The following is a 26,155-nucleotide window of genomic DNA, read 5'->3' as shown; positions in this document are numbered from 1 at the left end:
ACAACAATTACCACTAATATATTTATTTAAAGTTATCGACAACTGGTTATAAAAGTTATGTGATATAAAATAAGTATTGTTAATAAAAGACAAATGTCATTTAAAATTAATGATACTTGAGTTTTAACTTTGTCGCTACAAATAATTTGCGACTATGCATCAAGAGAGATAATAATTGAAAATGATGTCGAGTGGTGTAGTTCAATGGATCATAAAGGGACTCAGCCAACTAGACATGATACCGTTAATCTACTCTCTGAATGCATGTTACATACATACTAAATATCATTAATCAATCAGTTTTATGACCATCTATTGTTAATTATTATAGCATTTATAGAAATGGAGAATATAAAAATATTTGCATATTATTTTTAAATTATTTCAATAAATATTTTATAAATATTAAAAAAAATTATAAATTTGTTATTTTTTTAAGAATATGATTTTATAATATATATAATTTTAAGATTACTTTTAATTTTATTTAAAAAAGTTATAAAATCTGATGAAATGCATCAAATTTATTTTATGAGACATTTTTTTATTCCTAATAAATGAATTGTATAGTATTACACAACAAAAGTAAGTTATAATTAATGATTTGAAAGGGAAACAATTTTACTTTATTATTAATAAAAACTATTCATTCATTTATTATGTAACTACAACATTTACACAACATTTTATATTTTGTTAGAGAAAAATAAAGTAATCCATTATTTCGTCTTTTTCCCTTTAAATACAATTTGCGCTCCAACAAGTCGCAAACGAATAAGACAAGACAGGAAGTGACCTGCCCTAGGACTAGGCTAATCCGATTTGTAAAGTTAACAGAACGTGGATTTAACCGTTACAAAGAATATATGGTGCAGCAACAGGAATTTACTAGCGATAAGAATAGATTACAGTAGCCTAAGCAACACTCAAGTCCATCTAATCTAGAATTTACTTCAGCAATTCCTTAATTCTACACAATTGTAACATAAATACAATATCTTATATATAATACGTATGAGAGTATAATTTATTGAGATATTAGTAGTTTTAAGATGAGAGGGTTAGCAAATGGGTTAGTAGTAGTTACTCTTAACATATATTCTGCGAGATCCGAGAAATGCAATTAGTATCAATGAACTAGCACTTACATAGATATATAGCTTCATTATATACGTTTCCTTCAAAGTTTATAATGTCAATACACTATGTAATTCCTATGTACTTAATGAATTAATGGTTCAAGATAGTTCATTTAGAGAATATTTATATAATATAATACTTTAGGCAGTTATTTTACAAATTACCTAGTTATTAAACATTATCACAATAAACACTTTTTAATAAAAACTCTTAGAAATTTTAAACTTTTAAATAATATTTAATAAGAATTATTAGATAACTTTTACATTTTATCATTTATGATATTACTAGTTACATAGCACAGTATTATTCTTCTTGGATTTTTTATTTCGGGGAAATTTAAAATTAATTTCTCGATTTTTCAGAAAATTATCAAACAGTTAATAAATAAAATTCCCGATTTACTATAGCGAGCTATGGATGTAACAGATTCTTTTCCCGGGATTTTTTTTGTTCGAGAAAACGGGAAAAATAAATCTTAAAAATTACTCTATTTCATAGAATAATGTATTATACGTATTACTAAGTAATGATTACGCAAATATATTATTATTGAACTAACAACAAAATTAAGAAATTTTATAATTCCATGAAATTACATTTAATCCAGGCGTGATAAAGTTTAAAATTTCAAACTGAACGTTCTATTGCAACAAAAGCTAATTGCTTCAAGATGCGAACAAAGATCGAGAGAAGAAATAACGGTTTTCTTCAGATCTTGACCAGGCGTCTAAATTGATTCAAACGAATTTAATTGAACCCGTTTTGCAATTATTTAAGGAAACTGGTTAATTGGGAGCCATATCGGTATCTGAGTTTCTAGCGTACCCGCATGCCCTTTTCCAGTCTATAATAGTTTCGATAATGTATCTCCTAAGGGAGTTATGTATGTTTAGAGCACGTAATAAGGGTAACACAGAAAATTAGCTTGAACGTACGCATATAAATATCTTTGGTTATTAATTAATGTCATGTTTGATGCAGAATTTCCATCCAGATTCAATTACAGATTCATGATTTATAGTAATTAACGTTTAAAAACATGTATATTGTTGTAACTTTAAAAAAAAAAACATAAATGCAGAAAGATATTTATTTATATAAAAGAATTATAAAATAGTCGTAATACAAGAGGAAACGCAGTCAGCAAACCCGGATTACGTAATGAAATATAACGTGCTCGTGAAGCTGGTACAAAGCGTATGCATTCATTCACATTCACGTTATGCAATCTGGAAGAAGATTACCATCGTGAATAACTCGGATTGACATCGAAACGGCAAATATTTCCTTTCATCCCTGTTTAAATAGAGAGGGAAAAAAGGAGAGCCTTTTTTTACAACAGATGACATACCGGAAGCGCAGGACATCCGCTCCGGTTATTAGCATGTACAAAAAGATTACATCAACCAATCGTATGTACTTCACAGAATTTATGATTTAGCCAATTATGATGATATATTTTTCGGGTAAGAATAATTTTGAAATTTACATATAAAGTGATGCACGTAATATAATGTATAAAAGTGCAGTACAGTCGTATCTCGACTAAAGAACAGGATGGGTTACACGAAATTACTTTATTTAGCGAAACTTCCTTTTCAGTGGTAAATTTACTATGGCTAGAATCTCATATTTTCCGTCTAAAGAAAATGAAAATCTTTTTTATTTATATTTAAAGTGAAATCGAAAAAAATCTACTCGATTTATCTGTTGCAAAAGGCAACAACTTTTTTAACTGTCTCTTGATGTGCTTTTGACATCAAAAAATGTGCAATATTTAAATTCTATAATGAGGACGTTTACCTCATGATGCTTGAAATTGCAGACTTCGTTATAAGAAGTAACATAAATGGAATTACTTAAAACTATCTATTCATGTAAGTTTTAGTGTTTTTACTTGGTAAATAATAAATTAAGTAATTCGAGAAACATACAAATTTCTTATAAGCACAATAAAGTTATTTAACAACTTTTATTTAACTAGAGAAATGTAACAATTATATTAAAATGGATAAACTTTTTCTCTTAACTCCACTTGTTTGTAATGTTAAAGTTTTTTTATGTCACTAGATTTTGAATTTTAAGTTTCCGTTAACATAATTTATTCATAAAGTTTTAATTTAAATTTTCATGCATTCTTAAAAATTATTAATTTGTAATTATTACAACTATATGTATACAAATAATTGACGTTGATAATATTTGTTTTGTAATATGTGCTATAAGAACTAGTTGTCAAATACATGAACTAATCAAATATGTTAAACCAATTGTAATATATAGACAATGGGAATAATAGTAACATATGAATATGTCAGTAACATATGAATATATCAGGACAATCATAAACGATATATCTGGTCTTCAGATAAGGATGTTAGAGGAGTACAGGCTACTAAAATGAATGGGTTATTACGAATAGTTGATGTCAAAAGGAAATTGAATCATTTTGTAAAGTTAATTAAACGAAACAATAATTTGATTAGGGTATAAAATGAGTCAGAATCATGTAAATTATTTCATATACACATGGCTTATATAATATTCTAAATTTGAAATTAAGCGAAGAGATAAAACTTTTTTTTATGTCATATAATTTTATTCACGGTTGACATTAAATGGATAATCTTTCCCAGTGGATAGTGATGATTTGATATTAATTTGTTGGTTGGTACTGCGATTCCACTAATTCGTTTGACTGTGAATCTGCTGCTATCCTTAACACTGTCATTGTCCAACGACTTGGCTCAAAGTCCATATGCTGAACCTCATTCATTTGACTGTCCATCTGTGATGTGAGCACCGAGAGCACCGAGAGCACCAAGGGCCTGGCTTGACCAGGATTTGGACCGAAGCCCATGAAATCGTGGGTAGGGCGACTTAATCATTCGGCTATTAGTCGTCCCGATAAAACATTTAAATATAAACTTGAATAATTTGATTATTTGTCTATAAATTATTGTTATTAGTATTAATATAAATGTATAGCAGTAGTTCGCACAGTGGGGCTTCCATGTATGTGGATTTACTATAGTACGGTTTTCAAATTTCAAAATAAACTAAATTTTTATGATTAAAATAAAAATAAATTTTAAAAATAATATTTTGTATACATAAATAATCGGATTTTAAATTATACAATCTCTTTTTGTTCAGTTTATTTATTGCGTGGTATTCCTGTATTTGTGAACGTTTATATCTGTAACCAACGAATTTAAATAATACTATCAAATAAGGCATGAGATAATTTTATTATAGTTTGTTGTACAATTTAAATAAAAATATTTAACTGTCCGTAATAGTAAGAAGTTACAAGAATTGTTTAAAATGGTGTCATCTTTCTTTTAGGGAAAAAAAACAGAGAATACCAAATAAATAATATACAAGCAATACACTTATTGCATAATATATATTGTAGTTCATCGGCTGAAATAGTGCAAACTCCTGAATTTCAACTGAAATTATAATCTATTTCAACTCATAACTCATGTGCAGTTAAAGCTGCTACGGTGTAGTAAATTCCAAACAGTCAAACAAGAACTAATTTACTGCATATTCAAATGGTATAAATTTCATACAAATATATGAAAAATAATGACAAAATAAAATATTTCTTGATATGAAAAAAATATTATTAATAAAATTCAAATTACATGTGTAGTAATTTAAAAAAAATGTTAAAGTGCTGTAATAATTATTTTAATATATAGTAAGAAGTATACTAATTTATGGAAGCAATTTAAAAATAAGATAAAGATAAATTGTCGGAAAATGTTATTAAAGTGATAATCACGACGAGGGATGTTGTAGACACGAAAATAAGAAACATAAATAAATAACGGAGTGCTTGGGTACAGAAGACGAAGACCTTGCGTCACCGGCAAGATGATCCAAAATTTATCCGCGTCATTTGAGCGCAAAGTAGATTATAAATTTCAATTGTGGAAGAGGAAATAAGAAAAAAAACCAAGAAGAACACGTTTCCTTTTATAGATGGAGTGTACAAGGAAAAGGACGCGACGAAAATTCCAAGTTTGCTCCGCAGATTTATTTTAGAAACGCTATCCTGGCGCCCCATAATGATTGAATTATCCAAGCTAAACTAATTATAAGATTGGTTGATTCTCGTCACGCACCAGGTTTTTTTTTTACCCAAAATCCGCCTGATTTAAATCCAATTTAAAAATGTGTTATGCATCGAGTGTAATTTAATTGATTTTCATCTTGGATTTTATTAAAGGGTGAATTTGCAGAAATACGTGTATCTGGAGAGAGAGAGATAAAAGGGGGTCTATAGAGTAAAGTTTTGCTACGTTAATAAGCGTTGACATTGCTGAGCTTTTGCTTATATACTTGTCGTACAAATTATAATTTCCGCACAAACTAAAGCATTCAACCACTAGAAATACAATGTCCAATTAAAAGTTTTTTTCTTGATGAGGAAAGAGCTAATTATTACGAAATATCAAATTATTATTTAACTCAATTATGTGTATATGTTATTTAAAATATAGTTAATAACTTGTACAATTTAGAAATGTTGACTCACGTGACAAATACTGTAATTTTTATAAAGAAAGGACTTTTACCTTCATATATTTTTTATAAAAATAGTTGCTTAAGAAATAATTGTTTAATTTTTCTTTAGAAAATCAGTTTTATATTGTTAACATATAGGTTTCTGACTTGTTTTATTAGAAAAAGTTAATATTTTAGTTTTGCAATAAAAAACGTTATGTAATAAGTTTTGTCATATGCTAAAAGAGTCCACGTAATTCCTACAATTTAAAGAATCAAACGTAACAAAATGCATTTTAAAGTTGGATAAAGAAAGGGGGGGAAATAATTATATTAATTCCTAACGCTAGTATTCAATTAAAAAGGATTATTATGCTCGTTATATGCATCTTATCAATGCACACTAGAAAGCTTATTCCCTTTGAAGGCTTTACTGACTCCAGGAATAAAATAGCAAACGCAGTAAAATTCCAATAGCGATTCGAATGCTATGAATATTTCCACGAATTTGGATCAAAATATTTACCAAATATCTTATGCACATTTTTTGACATATTATTGATGAGAATTTTTGTGATTATTTTGTAGTTGTTCTAATACATATTTTTATTATTCAGAGAATTTATTCATAAATTACATACAATGAACAGTCAACAATTCACTACATTTCTAAAACTTAAAAATTACTGTTTAAAATGGAAGCAGTGATGATTAACAAAATAAATCAAGTAATTATGAAAATCCAACAGAATAAAAACATCCAGTTGTAAAAAATATTTCAATTAATCCACTAAAATTGCGTACAAATGTAGGTTTAATTCGTGAGATCAAAGCCAAAATCTGTGGTGTGGAAGTCTTAAGATGTATACGGAGTACAAATTAAATCAAGAATGTTGTTTTTTCTTTGGAGGAATAATTAAGATTATTCAGATCTTATTCAAGTTGAACTAATCCTGTACCGAAATTCGCATTTATTTTGACTGATTATATAATATACAATTTGCAGGATAATTGTGTTTTATTCAGATATATTTTCAAGCCCTACAATTATATAACAAATTATTTTATCAACATAATAAATTTGGATAAACTATGATGATAAAGTTTTAAAATACACTATTTTATATAACTCAGACCACTACTACTTGAAAAATTTTCTTTCTTGAAATTTGTGATATATTATTTAAGTTGCTATACGCTACCATAACATTATACAACTTATATTTCAGTTTCTTTATTTACCAAAATCTTGTCGCGTAGTCACTTCAAGTTGGTACATGTCAGAAATGCTTGTACAAAGTTAACTAATAGAAGTGTCTACTAAAATCTAATTTGCTGCGTATTTTGCTTATGACTAATTGAATGCGTTAAAACTTTCTACTGTAATCATTATAATTAATGAACAAATGTTAATAAACAACTTTCTCGAAAAATATACGAGTTAATAAATCTGTTCGTTGGTAATGCTCGTTGTAGCTCGAAAAGAGGGTGGACAACGAGAAGTTGTTCAATGATCATTAAATTTTCGTATGATTAATTAGTAATATCACGGTATTGTGTTTATAATTAATAGCAGATTGCGGTCGGGTTTCAAACAGAGAGCGAGACGATTTTTTTGGTAGTGCAGAAAGAGTATGATATAATGCGTTCATCAATATGAGATTTCGGCTTTCATTAAATATATATTCAATTTGAATATTGAAGCCATAGTTATATTACAGTGAATTTTGCTTTGTTTCTTTTAAATTTAATATAATAATGTTGTGTGGCAAAGCAGGGAAAGAAATATATGGCTTCCGTACAAGTATTGTTACGTTCTTTATTATTATTATTAAGGGTTGAGTGTACTTACTTACTAATAATTCTTTGAGGGGTTTAACATCTCCGTGTCCCGGGAAGCCTGAAACGAGAAGCAAAGAAAACATAATTATTTTTTAATTGCTGCAGGATGTAAAAAGGGACGAATTATCTACGGACGCTTTCGTATTTAAATTAAAAACTTTCTGTTTATATAAGAATAATACTTTTTCAAATCCCTGTTAATGAAGTATACTCTTTCATATTGAACGCTATAAATGTAAAGACAAAAAATAAATATACAAGAATTATTTATGTAATTTATTTCCGCTTTACCTTATATATATTTAAGCTTTGATCAATAAGAAAAAATAAAAAGTTAAAGGAACTTTCATTAATATTCTTGATATATAATAAGTAAAGTTATATAAATAGTTTAATAATTAGTAAATAGTAAATGATGATAATCATGTAACAAAAATCAATATCGTCTTATGTGTTACTGTTAGAAATATGTGTATTTGTTTGGTGGATTGTGCATTCATCTCAAAAGAAATCAATAGAAGGACCTTGTGTATTGTGTAATATAAAGACTCTTTTAAATCTTCGCCTTTCGATATATTTTATTGGATTACAAAAAAAAGAATTTTTTCTATTAAAATACAATTATGTCGGTTAACGTTACCTCTGATAACGAAGCTGCGATATAAAGAATTCCGCAATTTGAAGCATTATTTAACATAAAATTAATGAAATTTAAGGCGAACAGCAAAAAATAACATCCACAAAATTAGAAATTAATTTAAATGAGATGTTAGATAAAAAGGATGTTAGAAATTTATTTAGTACAGAAAGAAAAGCAGAAATAATTAACTTTACTCATCAAAATGTGATAACAACTTGTATGTAATATGACTGATTATTTCATAAAACTTTTCATCGTTTGACAAAAGCTTTTAATTTTCTTTGCCAAGGTACGTATTCCCATTCTAGCCTCTGAATAGGAAGTTTCGTTTAACAAAGTAATTTAGTATGATATTCGTTAACTGTATACTCATGTCGATTATTTAATTTTACAAAATAATTTTAAATTACATGCACGAATACACATGTTTTTTCAGAAATAAAATAAAATTTTAATTTATATATTTTTCTATTAAAATGTATTGATTTTGACTATTAAATTTATTTAATTTTATAATAGTTGTAAAATTCCTTTAAGTATTGTATATTTTTTGTGTTTTATCATTGATAGTCATCATCTAGTCATTCGTAACATGGTGTATCGATTCGCGGTTGGCAATTTTCAGTTGGAATAATTATTGGAATTTTCACACGATTGGAGCCACCGCATTTTCCGCATTTGACCGGCAGGAAATCAAACTGAGCCTATCCTCTACATGTCCCTGCATCAACCCATCCGGATGGCACGTCGATATGGTTGCCTTACAACATTTAATTTGAAATTCGTCTGTGGTTTTGGATTGTTTCCCAGGACAGAAAGAACTCTTGCACATAGAAAATCACATGCAGAATCCGAAACGAGGAAAACGTGCACGTAGTGAATTAATAATAATAATACGCTCTATCTGGGAGTTGTTAATTAGTCGTGTCCAACAGCAAACCCTAACTACAAATTTATTCATTATCCTGCTCAGATAACTACACTATAATTTGACCTCAGAACTCGACTCAATGCAACGGCAAATCTATTGTCACGCAAATCACCAATGCTCCTTTTGTAAACACATTAATTATCTTAAACTGCATCTCTGCAATGGACAAGCCCCATTGTAACTAAGTATAATCTAGCAAACTTTTCTTTTCTCCCGCAAATAATCAATGGAAACTAATATTGAAGACGTACTTGATATTGCCCTTGTACAGTTCCATTGTATATTTACACAATTGTACAGAAAATTTTCCATTAGGTTGTTGTTTCTCTCATTACTATTATGGCACTAATATTTACTTCTTGTCAATTTATGGCAGATTGTAAATAAGATTGAAACAATTTTTTAACATTGTAAAATTTACTGTAATACACATTTTAATATTAACAATATTATACATTTTAGTAGCATTGTTACTCCTACGTTTCATTGTGTTTACTGTCGTTTCATGTAAAAAAAACAACAACAAATCTTTAAAATACTCAAAAAATACTCTGATTTAGAAATTGAACAAAACTTAAGAAAACAATAAATGTTTATAACATTTTCCATATATAGGATAAATAAGTTACAAAATAGTTTTCTTCATATTTATAATATATAAAATAGAATTGTTTATTTATTTTATTACGTAACATAACTTAATAAATGTTATGCAGGGACAGATTTTCCAAAAAAAAGTACAAACAGTTAATTAAATTGTGAATGGAGAAGATGAATGAACAAAGCAATCGTGAACAAATGGCATTATGAAAAACGACGTTGGATTTAAAACCGTGATCCACAAATAGATGTATTATCCAGTCGTGCATGAATAATCGCATAACACAGCTTGACAGTTACTGGCCTTCTTCGGTTAGATATATCGTCGGATACGTGGAATATTTCATATTCCAAGGAAGACGTTTGCGAAATCAAAACCGCATCTCGGTGTGCTCATTAGATCAACAGTTCGTTTCATCTTACTAACAACCTAACAAACTTATAAATAACGAATCCCATCTTTCAAATCTATTATTTGCTCGATTTATTTACTTTAATAATAAAAAATACTAAATTAAATTCTTTAAAATGCAGTAGTGTAGTAATAAAATCTACATATTCACAAGGACCCACGGGACCCACGAGCACATAGGAAGCAAAGAACAAGTTGTTTTTTTAATTATCAACGCTTGAATACTAGAACAAATTCAAATTTCATGGGGTATGAATATATGTTACATTTGTATTATCGTTTTTTTACTTCCAATAAGAACATTAATGTAGTTCCTCGATTAGTCGGATTTCAAATAGTCTGGGTTATTGGCAGATCTGATTACCCGCACTATGCGAGGTATTGCTAGATTATTAATTTTTATAAAAACTTATTAAATACGTAAAATGTTAATTTTAATTATTCGATGGAGATAAACTGAAACTAAGGGAGTAAATGTAATATTATTATCATCGTGACTCAAAAAGACCGATAAATTTCTTAACTCTCAAAATAATGAATTTGTCTGTTAATTAATTAACTGTACCTAAACTTTGTCGGATTTTCTCATTACTTAGCATACAAAATTAAGCAGATTTTGTGTTCAGAAAAGAATAGAGTGAGAGTATAAAGGGCAGTAAACCTCGAAACGGAATTATTAATTAACAGCAATCACTGCCGGATCTCCTTTACCGAACATTAATGCTGTTTACGTACGACGATCCAGTTTAATGGGGGAGGTCTTAAATAAGGGAGATTTCGGCGTCGTTCAGGGGTGGAAAGTCTGGTCCGTCTTTTGTGCAATTTTATGGGCATCGGTTATTGTGTGTCGCGCGTTTTAATGGTCGAGCATAAATTTGAGAAACGAAACAAATAGGGAAAATAGCGATGAACGAGCACGAGCGAGCTTTGAACGAGTAGAGAAACGGGTGGAGAGTTATAGACAGATCCGGAGGAGTTTCAGTGCTTTAAACAAATTGGATATGATGGCGAGTCTTCGGTCCCATTACCGTATTTTATATCCAAGATAGTATAAGTGTAAGTAGTTTGGAAAGCGGCTATAAATGACGGCCGCGTCTAGACGCGAATTTGCATCGCTGCAGGGCAATTTGGAAGGAAACAAAAGGTTACAAACTTTCCAGATATATCCCCACACATAAATCGCAATTTATTAAGGATGCATAAAAAGGTTGAATTACAATCAATGTAAACCTTATTAAAAAAAAGTGTAGCAGAATATAATGAATATTTATGCAAATAAATTTCATCAAAAAATGAAAAAGGTTACAACTTTACAGATATATCTCATACCATATACAATCGCAATTTATTATAAGTTACGAATATATTTTTATATGTTGTATAATTTTATTCACAATCTGTTCATCAATGTTATATGATAATCTTTCCCAGTGGATAGAACATTAATAATTACTTAAATCTATATACTAAATGTAGTGGTTTGTAACGCTTGAGCCTATTTGTGGTTGTCGAGTAGGCCAATAGCCAGAACATTAGTATGTGACTCCAGTCTATCTTGGTATCTACTACTAAATGTTGGTATTGTATCCTCGACCATATCTATATTCGGGTATTTGTTTATTCCTGACGAACCATGGATATTTCTTATGCATTATGATTGGAACCTTTGTATAATTTAAATGTTCGATTTACTGGTCGCACCCCACAATTGGATACCATACGTCCATACTAGTTTTAGTATTACTTTGTATATATGTAAGTAATTTATTTTCCACTGACAATTTCGATCTTTCCCTAGAAGCCAGTAGAATTTTCTAAACTTTATTTCTAATTGCTCCCTCTTAGCCTAAATGTATTCTTTGCAGGTGAGTCTTCTGTCTAGATACATGCCCAGATACTTGACTTTTGTTGCTATGGACAGATCGTGTCCATTAAGTCTGATACATGTTTTTCATTAGCGTGAATGTGATATGCAAGCATTATCTGCCGTGTATAGAAAGTAAAAGCAGTGATCCTAAAATACTTCCCTGCGGCACCCCTCATTCTATTGGATTTTTTTACGAATATAACAAATATTTATTGAATTTTCTTTATATTATAGTTAATTAATTAATTTTTTTAAAGTCAATCCGTACTGATCTAATCCGCACTATGCGAGGTATTGCTGTATTTTGCTTCTTTTATTAAATAATAATGTTTACCTTTACAGCAGTTGACTTTTTATTAAGTTATTAGTGTTGTATCCACATATTACAACGTTTTTATCTATATTGTTGCAATAAACATTATTAATGTTAATATTTTTGGAAATTGAAGGAAAATGTATATAAACATATGAATATTACAACATAATGTATGTAAGTAATTGCAATTCTTTAAAATGTTGTCGTGTCTCGTGATTATGAAATCTCTGGACACTATGAATTATCGCGTAGTTATGTCGTTGTAGAGTCTTAGAGGGGATTATGAATATTAAATGCAATATTTTTGATTAATTTTATTGTACAGTATTTTTATTGAGAAGTCAACTATACAAGTTTTGATCTCATGGATTATTAATTAAGATTTACATTTTCCTCTTAAGTTAATAATTAGGAAGTAAGTGTTCTTCCTTGACTTTTCAAGTAAGACCATGTTCTCACTTCAACCCTCCAACTAAGACTATCTTCTTCGTTGGGCCCTCAAATTAAGCCAAACTTCTCAGTTCGGTCCCCCAACTAAGACTAAATTTATATAAGTTTCATGATCCTACCCAAATATTTAAGGGCGAAAGAAGCCTGTTGAGTGGTGATAAAATAGACGCAACTATACGATTTAATGTGTAACCGTTTTAAGGAATATTCCAGAAGTTATTCTAAATAACCACGAACAAGTATTATTTAATTATACAATAGATGATAATAAATTGATCGGCCACGACAATGTAATGCGGACTGTGATTTATTCTCTCACTTCTTAAATATTTCAACGCGTAATCATTCACCGGATTTTTTTTCTTTTTATTTTTAGCTATCCCGAATTATTTTTAGTTTCAAATACAAAGTTTAACATTTTTATACCCGACTAACTTTAAATATAAGTAAATTACATATGTTTTATTTACATTCACTAGACAATTTCAGCCGTGTTATTATCGAATGTACTAGAGAGAAAAAATATCGATTTTCCATGCTCTTCAGTCCGAGAGAAAATAAACACGACGATCCATGATGCAAAACCGAGACGGAGGCTTTCAGAATTATTTTTTTACAGATTCTCCACAAAGCTGTTTCCACTCGAAGATCAATTATAAATTTATTTTATGGAAAGCTGAAAGGCGGCAAAACGGCATTAATGGAAATGCAGCGGTGATGTAGTGTAAAAGGTTTGAATTTAAAATGAAATTAAATAATTCACTAAAATCGATTTTTCAAAATAGAAATTCAATAATTAAAATAAAATTGTTATAATTAATATTATGCTTATTTTTTTTCTATTTGAATTATTTAGAACGAGCTTTATTTTTACTATGATTATTCAATAAAATATAAACTTAAAATGAGGTGTGTTATAATTTTGTAAAAAAACATAAATTTGAAAACTTACTTCATCTTATTTTATTATTAAAACTAACTGGAATCATTAGTTATTATCAATATCATTTTGATTAGATACAAGTTTGATACTTCAAATAATCTTACTATTAAACACATTATATTTCAAGAGAATTCTTACTTTGTAAGTTCTACAAACTAGCTACACAATTGTATATTAGTACTAGAAAATTGGTAATTATGTCCTTTTCTATGATAATTTTTCATATATTCTTGAATTGCATCTTCTAAACATTAATTAATATATGAAAGATATTTTTATTGCCGACCCCTTTCGAATTATTAATAGAAACTAAATTCCATAGCTTACAAGATTCAATGTTAATTAAATGTGGAAATTCTAGAAGTTCACTCCTAGGTCAAGCTGGATATTAATTATCCCTCGATATAGACATATGATATACAACCTAAATACTAAACACAGCATAATGTGGACAATCGGTTTATTAATATTTCGAACTATTTGAAAGCGGATTATTTTTTTATACATAAAAAAATCGCACAAAAAGAGTGTACATGAAAAAATACTTTTTGTAAAAAAAGTAATTAATAAAGTCATAAAATTGTATATTGAAAAATAAATTAAATGTTTTCTAAATCTAGTATAAATTGAGATTTAAAGTACATCCAAACTTAGTTTTCTAAACTGCGTTACCTTTGTAGAATGAGAAAAGTAAATAGATGATATACGTAGTGTGTATATCTGTGTTGCGTGCTTTAGAGCTGTATAAATATTTTAATAGCTTCAGGAATTGGGACTTTACACACGGAATTGAATTTAAACTCTGAGTAATCGATCAATGTAAAAATCTGCTTTGTGTATCGCGGAGAGGGGGCAACTCAATGTAAACACCGAGATTTATCTCATTGAACAAACCTGTCTACAAATGTTTATTCTATGTAGTTGATTATGTTCATGTGATGTAATGCAATAAATTATGATTTCCAGGAAAGAGCCGACATTAGAAATAATTTCAAGAGTCTCAACAATATCTTATTTATCGCGAAAGTAAATCATTGGAAAGCGGGAAGTTGGATATTTTTTTTTAAATTGATTGATATATATGTTCCTTCGTAAAGGCAAGAGTCCATGATAAATGATTTGCTTTGTGCTGCGGAGACTATTTTTCTAGTTCTGGCTGTGGAAAAGTGCGGATTCGCAAGAAGCCCTGACCCGTGTGTAATGTCAATATCGGTTTAATTAAACGAGCGTTTTGCCAATATCAGCGTATGTTAACGTAATTATAAACCTGCTCGAAAAATGTGTTATGTAATTGGAAAAGCTGATATAATTTATATTTGAAATGGGAAGCTAGTAACGTATTTTTTAATACAGTATTTTGTGTTTTACACATTTTTAATCTACAGAAAATTGGTAAACATTGAAGCATAAAATCTGCTTAAATTAAATTGAAATGAAGTATTTTTAATACAATTATCGTATTTAATCGAAGCCACTCTATGCTTGGTATTGCTGCACTAAATTGATTAATAATTACTTTTTCTCTCCATAGATTTTGTTAAAATTACGTTAAAATGTTCAAATTTAAGGTTTAAATAATTTCATGCATAGTTTATTTCTGTTGTAAATATTAAAGGAAATAAATAATTATTAATAGAAAAATCATCTAAAATTAATGCTCAAAATGAAATAATAATAAACATAATTTATTTGCCAGAAATTCAGAACAAGAAATAATAATACAATAAAAAAGTAAAACTTTAGTTGAACAGAATATAAATTATGGGCAAAAATACAACATATAATTAATAAGCAATTAATAAATTAAAATGATTTCTAATATAAAATATTCACTATTTTGTATTACTTAATTAATTTATACTGATGTATATTTTTTTGAAAATGTTACCTTAAATTTAATTAATATAAATTATATGCATATATTAGAGGATAAATATCTCCAAATGTTATTTTTTCCCGGAAAATTTATAATTTCATATATTTTTTTCTCAGTGTATTTATATAATCATTAACTAAACTATTTGTAACAATATAATATTGCTACAATTATTTTACAAATATAAAGATAAACCAAAAAACAAAACATTATATTATTTTTATAATAATATTTTTTTATTGCAACAGTTAAATCATATTTATATAAAAATAATTACCTGTTACCTATGAACCATTGGTTATTTTGTAATTCTGTGAAAATATTTTAATTTTTTTTAATTTTCTAATTAAAATTGTTCCAATAAATTATTTTTATTGTTGTTTAAAACATTTTCGTTGAAAAGCAATGTCTCTCAAAAGTATTTATTTTGTTTCCCGGGAGAATCAATTCAAATTTAGACTCTTATTTAGACGTAGGCGGACTTCGGCGATTCCGCATAAACAAAGGAAAATTTCTCAGGAGACGAACGAAAGATAATATTTTTTCTGGGCCGGAGGGGAAGGAAGTATAAATCAGAAAATATTGATGTTATCTCCGATATAAACACGGTGAATTTATGCCGAAGTCTCTATAACTTTCGATAATAATATGTCATATAAATATAAAAATAGATACGTGGAGAGGGCCTAATGATAATAAAACAAGAACATAAAAACGTGTTGTTTAAATGAGCTTCAGCGTCGCCGGGAAATTTATTTATTTTCCTTTAGAGAATTAATAACCATGGTGACATTGCGGATAACAAATACAAAGCTGAAAATAGTCGGCTTCATGGAACTCGCACAAATACTGAATCCCAGACTATTGGAAAGCAAGTGCAAACTGTTCAGGTTTAAAAATAGTGAACATGTGGTGGATGCGCCGGGCAACGTTCACTTCGCCTTCCAAACAATCTTGCTCACGTGCGTAGTTACCAATCGATGGGGAATGCAACATTATTAAATTGCTTGGTTTGTTTGCACGCGCTTAATTAAATTTCACTCTAAACAAAAAACTTGTTGTCAAGATGAAAAATGTTTTAAAACTTTCTCCTTGAATCCTTATCCAACCAGTCCCCTCCATACATTAATTGATTCCGCATAGCACATAAAAAAACGGGAAGAAATTGACGATGGGGCTTTGGGATTGGCGGAGAGATGTGAAAAAATATACGTACGGTGGCAGACGCCTACTTTACATAAAATATATTTCTCTCGCGCCTTTTTCACGGAGCCAATTTTCAACCCCTCGCGATTTCGATGCAAGACGATTGCATTATATACAAAAAAAAAAGGGAAATTATTTGCATTTTAATCCCCACCCTTCAATATATTACATATACGATAAAACGTATACAATAAATACGATATTTTTCGTATTTTTCGCACCTACCAAAAACATATTTGAATAGGCTTTCTTTCATTGCAACTCAATAAAAATCGAATATGTTCAACAAATATTTTTGTAGAAAAAAATATTAAATTTCTAATGAGAAATATTTTCTCAAATACATGTAAACAAGATAATACGAGGGGTCTAAACCAGTTTTATTTTAATATTTTTAATTTTCATCCTTTTGTGATTTCTCTAAATAATTTCCAATTATTTCAATACATTTTTTAAATCAGTGGAGCCACCTTTCAAAACATTCCTCAAAATCGGCTTTTTGGAGCTTCTCAACTTTTAATTAATAATCTCTTCATTGGAACTGAAGACTTTTTACTTCAATTTGTTTTTATTTTCGGAAATAACCAGAAATCACAAGGCGCTACGTCGGTTGTATAAGGTGCTAGGCAAATTTCGTTCATGCCAGAAAGCTTGCGTTTTTGGTTATTTCAGTAGTGTGAGTGTGCGCATGATCGTGATGTACAAAGTGGAGACGAAGTTCCCCTTTTTTCTGCTTTCCCAACAAATTTTTGAAAACTTGTAATAAGCAAGTTTCTGTGTACTACTTAGCAGTTACCCTCTGACCAGTTTCGAGTGAGATAGCAAAGTAAATCGACATCATTACTTTTGATGCTTATTTTTCTTTGACTTTACCAGGGCTACATTTGTATCATCGATCGAAGATTTCGGGCAACTTTCACGAGGTTCGCCCTCCACAGAAAAATGTCCGGTCTGAAATCTTTGAAACCACTTGGAAATAGTCACAAGAGATGATGTATTCACTCCATATGCATTTTGGCATTCCTGGAAAAATTGCATAGGGTTGACGTCGATATCCATAGAAAATGGCAAATCAAATTTTTTCTGCATTGGTAGTGGAATTTCTACCAACCTTACATCGCTAATCTTGCATTTTTCCTATTTTCTTAACGATCTTCTTGAAATTTTACATGAAATAAAGTTAGACTTTAAAAAATTCAGAAACAACTTTTATTTTTTCAAAACCAAATCAATTAATACCAACTTAGCGATCTTTTGTTAGACCCCTCGTAATTATGAATAAGAAAAATTATCATTATGGATTTATTTCATGTTATTATAGCAATACATCGTACAAAATGATTCCGGACTAATCGAGGACTTTAATACCCGCATAAAAATAAACAGCAAACGAATTTATGTACTAATTTTACATAATATATTTTGATTTTGTTTGATTTAAAATTTTCGTATTTACAGAGTTTCTATTTTTGAAAAAAATCTAGTAGCTTTTTGTAACGAATTATATTTAACGACAAGGAAATTATCATTTAACCCTTTATTGCCTGAACATAGTTAAAAAGAAAAATTTTCTTTGGATTTCTTTTAAAACATATTAAAATTAATTTATCAAATTTCAAAAATGTTATGCGTAAATCGTATAATAAGTGGATTTAGATTACAAAAAACGTATCAATTTTCATATATATTTATTAACGTTATTATTTTATAAACTTATTTCATGGTATTCTGCTTTACAATTTTTCTTTTCGTTAACGAGATTTTACAAAAGAATGATTGATTAAATTACATAATTAAATATATCAATAATTTATAATTAATATATACATCAAAATGTCTATTAATATTTAATAACAATGATGTTAATACATATTTTGTACAACTTCGTAATTAATAATGAATAATTAATTACTTCATATAATTAGTACTTTCACGTTTGAAATTAATTTACATTAGCCAGAATAATTATCGAAAGGTATTGTTTGTTTCAATAATTATACTATAAAAATAGTTGATTATTTTATATATAAATCTATTATTTAATATAAAATTTAATTTATTTCAAAATTAAAATTAAAACAATAGAATAATAAATGATTCTATAAATAAACGCATGTAATATGTATACAGGTAGTAGAAATGTGAAATAAATGCGTAAAACATATTATTTTCAAACGCGTCGAGTGGATTATGAAAGATAACGGTTTAATTAAGTTTGAATATCTCTGCGGTGGCCTGAAATTAAATCATTATTTTCATAAAGTTTTGGAGCATGCAATAACTGAAAACTTGGAATAATACAATCCGTTCTTAATTTCGCAAAGTTTTCCTCTCTAATTATTTTAATGACAACACTTGATTGCATATTTAAATGGAACGCATTACGTACGTTTCAAGCACACTTTTTCAACCTCTATAAACTGTGTTTCCTTCAAAGAATAGATACAATTTTCAATCTTACTTAAGTATACTATAATTCCCATCATAATGGAATGTAAAATCAATTAATTTATAATTATAAACATACCTCAATTAAAGTTACCTCTGATAACAAAACTTCGATATAACGAAGAAGAAGCAATTTAAAGTAATTACTGTATTGAATCAGGGAATATAATCATTTAATGCTTATTATCTGCATCAAACATTAAGAAATTTAATTATTGAAGGAAAAAACTACTCCAATATTTCGAAAATATTGATGAAGTGGAATATTTTGATCTTGATGGCAATGAAGAAGATGTTTCCTTAAAAATATTAACAACTAAAGATTTATAAAGATGTTTAAATTGAAAATATTTTTAACTTTTTAGTAAAAATGATCCTGATTTACAAATATTTACAAACAGTCTGAATATTAAAAATCCAAAAAAACAATATCAAATTTTGAAATGTGATTTCGCTTTGTATTTAAGTTGATTATTTATTTAATTAAACTTTTCTTTGTTTGATAAAAAGTATTTTACCTCTGAAAACGAAGTTTAGCTTAACAAAGTGAGTGATAGAAAATGATATAAATCTTATGTTTTTTTTATTAACATTGTATGCAATTATATGAAAATCATAATATTAAACTAAAATTTAAAGGTAAAAATATTTTTGAGAAACTCTTTGAGAAGTATTTTTCACCAATTCCCAGAAGAGTAAAGAAAAGAAAAAGTAATGTCGTCTAAGAAATATATTCATCGCTCTGTTGGGCACTATCAAAAAAGAACCAATAATCATATATCAAAGACAAAAGAAGGAAGCTAAAGAAAAATGAAATACTAGCACCACATAAATATTATTACTACAGCATTTATTCGAACTCAATATTCCATTTACTCGTTAAAACTTTTCTGTTTTTATTCGAAGTTATTTATGTTCCAATTTCCATGAATAGAGAGGTAATTGCATTGTAATCGCTGCCAAAAATTAACATTGTTTCCGTAATCATTTGCATTACCAACATAATTACAACGGATAATCAAATTAAATGCGAGAAATTGAATCAAGAGAGGTTGAATAATGTATTTACGAACTCTGCACATTCAATTACATATGATTATTACATTTTATCATCTACAATTCGGAAAATTAAAGTTATTTTTCCGGAAATTTCCGTTTGTTTGTTTTTTTTCATATTTATATTTAGATATGTCGGCGTAGTAACTCAATTTTGGGGTTACGTAAACGAATTAAGTGAATTTCCTTGGCAAGATTTCTTGTTATTTTATTTCTTTGCTGTTCCCCTCGGTGCGCCGAAGATTTAATTAAAAAACCGCGTTGCGTAAATGCAAATTTTATTTAAATACCGTCCCATTAAAAGGACAGCGGAGTTTTCAAAGCGGACGTTAATTAATCACATATAAATTGTGTTATGGGAAGACCCTACAATTATACTTGACTATTCTATTCATTTTCGTATGATTGATCAACCTTTACAAAGAATATGACAATTTATATTTTAACGACTTAGGGTTGTAGGGTTTATTTTTAAACGTCTAAGGTTTATTTTTTAATTTTCAGCAATAGGGCCATCGTTCATCACAGATGGATAGTCAAATGAATGAGGTTCATCATATGGACCTTTAGCCAAGTCGATGGACAATAACAGTGTTAAGGATAGCAGTAGATTCACAGTGAAAGGAAATAGTGGAATCGCAGAGCATCAATATACTACTGATTATCATCAAAATCAAATCATCATAATGGTAACTATCCACCGGGAATGATTATTCATTTAATGTTAACCGCGATCTTAAATTTACTCAATGTTCACATTGATGGATAGATTGTGAATAAAATTATAAAAAAAATACAAATATTGTAAAAAAAACTAGCAAAAAGATAATGACGAAACTATTAAAACATACAAATAATTTAAAAAAAATATTTTAAATTTTGAAAAAGTTTTATATTTAAATAACTTAAAAATTACGAATTACGAAAAATGTTGAAAAAATAATTATCTTTTATTATTTATTTTTAACTTCATATGCACGTAATACAAATAAATAATAATCAACAATAATGTTTTAAAAACAGTTTAAATTAATTATATATTCGATATCCACAAATTTTGCAATACAAATTAAACAAAAAAATGTAAAGGAAATTTATAACTGTATAATAATTTCTTATGGTAAAAATAATATACTATATGAAGAGCTCCAAACAGAAATAATTGATCAAGATATGAAAATAAATACCAGCTTTAATACCACACCAAAGTTTTAGCTATAAATCTACTTGACAACAGCTTAACAACATAACAGTTGTTACATGTACAAAGTAAATTTATTTAATTTATTATTCATATTGGGTCAAAAGGCTGGTCTATGTGGTCCATTATATATGTCGACCCTCGTTTCTCAAACTAATCGCTTGCTGAATAAAAATCCAAAACAAAAAACTCTTACAAACACAAATTGCTTAATATTTAAAATTTTACATTTGTTTTAAATATATCTCGATTTGTTTTTTTTTTGCATTTTTCTTCCATATAACGTTTGTAATTGATTGACAGCAACAATTGATTCATCGTGACAAATATAAGACGTGTTCATATTGTATTTGCGTTTGCAATTGATTTGCAGTAACCGCTAATAAATCGTGACGTAGTTAAGACGTTTCCGTCCATCAATAAGGATTAGTTTAGCGTTCGCGGCTGATTCATCGTGACGTATATAGCACGTTTTAAGGAGATTTTTCAACAATCTCATTATTTTTATTACATTCTTCTCATTATATTATATAAACCAAATATCGGAAATCGGAATAACCCGAACTTCGACTAGTCGAAGTTCGACTAGTACAAATCGAAGACTTTAAAACTGTACAAAAGAAAAAAACTATCAATTATACAAAAACAATTCTTTTATGTAATATTTTTTTTAGAATTTCACTTTATTTTGCTCAATAAAAGTTTAGTGACTGTACTGAATCCATTATACATATATAAAATAATATCAATACTTAATACAATGTTAGACATATTTATTTTTGTATTAATAATTAATTCCATTAATTTTCTTCTTACAATGAAGTCACATTGAATATATCATATGCTATAGTTCAGAGGTCAAATAGTTGGAATAACGTTGACCTAAGTATCTCGAAACAGTATTGTTTTGTTTCAAGTTACGAATATCAATGCGCACTTGTTGAGCCCCATTTAAAAATTATGCGAGTTTCAAAACACATATCGGAACATTTATATGTAGATCGTAAAATAAGAATTTGCTATTAAATTAAAATTTTACCGTACATCCTTGATTTACGATTACAAAAAAATAAATAAAAACGAAATGGTTATAAAAATCAAAAATCATATATATTTTTTTATTATTCAATTACATTTTTAATGCTGTTTGCATACTGGTACCGATATAAATTAATATTACGTTTTAGGCAACAAAAAACTGCACTGTCAATAGTCTTTTATATATCTATTTGGTTCTTATGTATATAAATAAATGTTGCTGTTATAATAATAATAATTTATTGACCAAACATCGATACATAAGAAGAAGAGAAAAAAAAGTACAATTTATACATAAATAAATTTTAACATACAATTAAAATATATATACTAATAGGCTGGCCAAAGGGCTAACGAAATTGCTGTTATATTTTGGTGTATTTCAATTATAAATGTTGTGAAATATTGGTTCAAAAGGACCGACAACAAACCTATAGCATATATTATAGTATGGAATTAAATTTATAATTAATTAACTAATTATTAATTAATTGTTAATAATAATACACACATTTAGTATGTAACATGCCTAACATATCAATTATCGATCAGATTCTACCTCTATAAATAAGTATCCCCTGACTTAAGAACTCCCAACTCACGAACAAAATTTTAAAAGCTTTAACATATTAGAAGATACAAAAATTAACTGTCCAAACTAAAATTGATAATTTCCTTAACAAAATATAATAATTTTGAAAGATGTAACAAAACAGATATTGTTGCATTTGTTTCTTTTGTCGTTTCTTATTAAATAATTATGATGTCTACATGGAAAAGTAATTGTAACTAAATAACTTTTTTATTTTAATCCATATTTTCAAATTTATGAATTTAACATATATAAAAGTAAAAACTATGATAAGTATATTTTGAAATATTTGTAATTCCTCCGACTTCCGAAAAAAATCGACTTACGAACAACCCTTTGGAACGAAACTAATTCCTAAGTCGGGGGATACCTATATATTCAAAAGTTCTTAGGTTTTTTTTTTCTATTTATCTGTCGACCATAACATCAATTAGTTTATAATAACATCTCTTTATATATTAGTGCTATTTTCTCACAATTTTAATAAGATATCATTTCAAAATTAATTAATTTAGTAAAAACAACGATCATTTAATAACAAAAAGAGCCGCAATTACTCATTTCTTGCATGGCTCCGGAGCCGCATGACCAAGTTAACAATATTTTTAATTTTACAAAAGAAAATGTAATTTTCCTTTTAAATTTGATCAGATTATTTGAATATTGTATTTTACATGATAATTTAGAAACTTTCAAACGTTTTATAATATAATTCTTATTAATAATCGAGTTAATAAGTAATAATTGTTCGCTTTTTATTTTTATAAAATTCGCATATAAAATATAAATCTATGGTCTAAAACATTGCTACAATATTCAACAAATTTTCATATATGACCTGCATTGCTTCACTCGATTTCACGAGGGATTACTCTATATATTTCGTTTTTCGCACGGCACTTATATAATTTGCGCCGTCTTATCCCGTTAGTTGTCAGCTGTATCCGAAACTTTGATTTATTATAACAATTCCTCTTGTGCGATATATGAATTCCTGATCTTATCCGGGCAAACTTTTCATCATATTATTCTTCCTCAACATCCTCCAACTTTCGGGTCGGGCTCCTCCCGCCAAATGATGAAAACTGCCAATTTCCGATTCCTTACGTCCTCGGGGTCCTCGGATATATGATCCATTATTAAATTTTCCGAACCCTCCACGCGACCGCATATTTTCTGAATAATGGAACAACCGAGGCGAACAGCTTAATAAATATCTATTGTTCCGAATGGACCGCAATTAATCAATTCCAAACTTGGATCGAATTAAGTTTGTTATTTTAGGTTTACATCTAATCCTCGCATCAACATCAAAATTCAAGTACATATTATTATTGAGAATTAATCAAATTGTAAGCAATATTAAATTTCGATTATTTAACATAAACTTTGAATTCAAACCATATTTATATAAATAATTCTGGCTCGGTTTCCAATATTAATTTTGTAATTTTCAAAACTACTATCAAATAAGCGGATGCAATCGTTCCACGTATGGTTTTAATCAACGTCATTTCGACATTATTGGCCGGAGGGAGCAACAGCAACAATATTTGCGTTCATCAAACATGCATAATCTTATCATCAAATAGTACAGCAATGCAGTGCTCATCCAACTAATGCATTTAATTAAATTTACTTTTACACTGTTATCGGTTATGGTATGGTAGTCATGCGAAACGACATTTATTCAGTCCTTCTGGATCATTGTACAACCATAGGAAGCTCAATAATAACGTTCCGTTGTTTCTGCAAATTAATCACTTGTATATTATCTAAACAGTCAAGATTTTTGGTACCTTCATTCATAATTTTCATTATGCAACAACGAATCTACTTATTTCATTTGAACTATTATTATTAAGGATTTATAGTGTTTCTTTATTTAATATTATATAAAAAAAATGCATAAAAATGACAGAGTATGAGAATTCTCGACAACTATATTCTCGAACAAATCGATTTCCACTTTCGAACACAATGTTTCTTAATTCGTAGAATCTAACATGTAAAATGCAATTTACTAATTACAATTATATTGAAAAGAAATTAAATTTACAATTTCTTACTTTTTTAAGTTATTTATAATGACGATATGTAAAAATTAAATTAGAAAAATTTAAACAATTTGAAATACAGTTTAATTCGTTACTTTACTTTTGTGACATATGCAAGACTAATTCTTTCTACATAATCAAAAAAAATATCCAAACTCATTACATAATAAGAAATAATCTGTGTTTCTTGTAAAAAGTACTAATTTGTTCTATTTTTGAAATATTTAATAAACAGGTCATTTTGACCCATAGGTAGTATTTGTATTTTATTTATTAGTCTGTAGTAATTTTTTTTTTGTAATTTTTTAATTAATTAAAATTTAATTTGTATAAAACATTTCAAATCGGATTAAATAGTATCCAGATTATGCGAGGTATTATTATTTATTTACTATTTTTTAGTAACACAAAATATCTCAAAATTTATTTATAGATCTTATATTCAAATTGAATGATTAATGAAATATTATAATTATTTGCTTCAAAAATAAACTGGCACAAAAGCAAGTATTGATGTGTAGAAGTGAAGAAGCATGAAGGGACGATGATAAATTGACGAAGATGTTGCTCGTGTCAATGGTTCGACTCGTGTTTGATATATGATTTTAAAATTTACCTCATCCACTCTATTAGCCGCATATTTCGTTCGTGGGTTTATCATTTATTCCGATCACTGAATAATCATATCCATCAAACACAACTGTCAATCAAGACACATTTAAAATTAACAACGCAACTCACTCATAATAATAAATAAATTACCCTTTTCAATTATCATTAAATATTCAATAGCATTGCTTTAATCAACTACCCAATAGTTATTTATTTTAATTAGTGTACACAATTGTTATTATAAGTAATCTATTATATACATGATGTAATTGATGAACAAAGCTTATATGTTTACCAGTTCCCATGTAGATGCAGTACATACAGATTTAATTAAAGCACTTTGCAATATCGATTGGAGAATACAAATAGTATTCATAGCACCATATTCAGTTTGAACTTGGATTTGA

The 26,155-nt window shown here is 28.0% G+C and overlaps 1 protein-coding gene across 2 annotated transcripts in view; it reads right to left on the bottom strand.

Annotated features, from left to right (window-relative positions):
* Positions 1 to 26,155, bottom strand: part of LOC108565057 (prolactin-releasing peptide receptor-like) — a 59,074-nt gene that overhangs the window by 27,430 nt on the left and 5,489 nt on the right. The window contains exon 2 of one of the 2 annotated variants that reach the window (XM_017924315.1): positions 7,514 to 7,561. The gene's annotated coding sequence lies outside the window, so the exon portion shown is untranslated. The remainder of the gene's footprint in view (positions 1 to 7,513; positions 7,562 to 26,155) is intronic. The other variant, XM_017924316.1, reaches the window with a different exon arrangement.

The sequence above is a fragment of the Nicrophorus vespilloides genome, unplaced genomic scaffold (assembly GCF_001412225.1).
Source record: "Nicrophorus vespilloides isolate i.1.1-1 unplaced genomic scaffold, Nicve_v1.0, whole genome shotgun sequence".
Taxonomy (NCBI): Eukaryota; Metazoa; Arthropoda; class Insecta; order Coleoptera; family Silphidae; genus Nicrophorus; species Nicrophorus vespilloides.
Note: the sequence above shows the minus strand (reverse complement) of the source record. Positions and strands in the feature narration are given on the sequence as shown.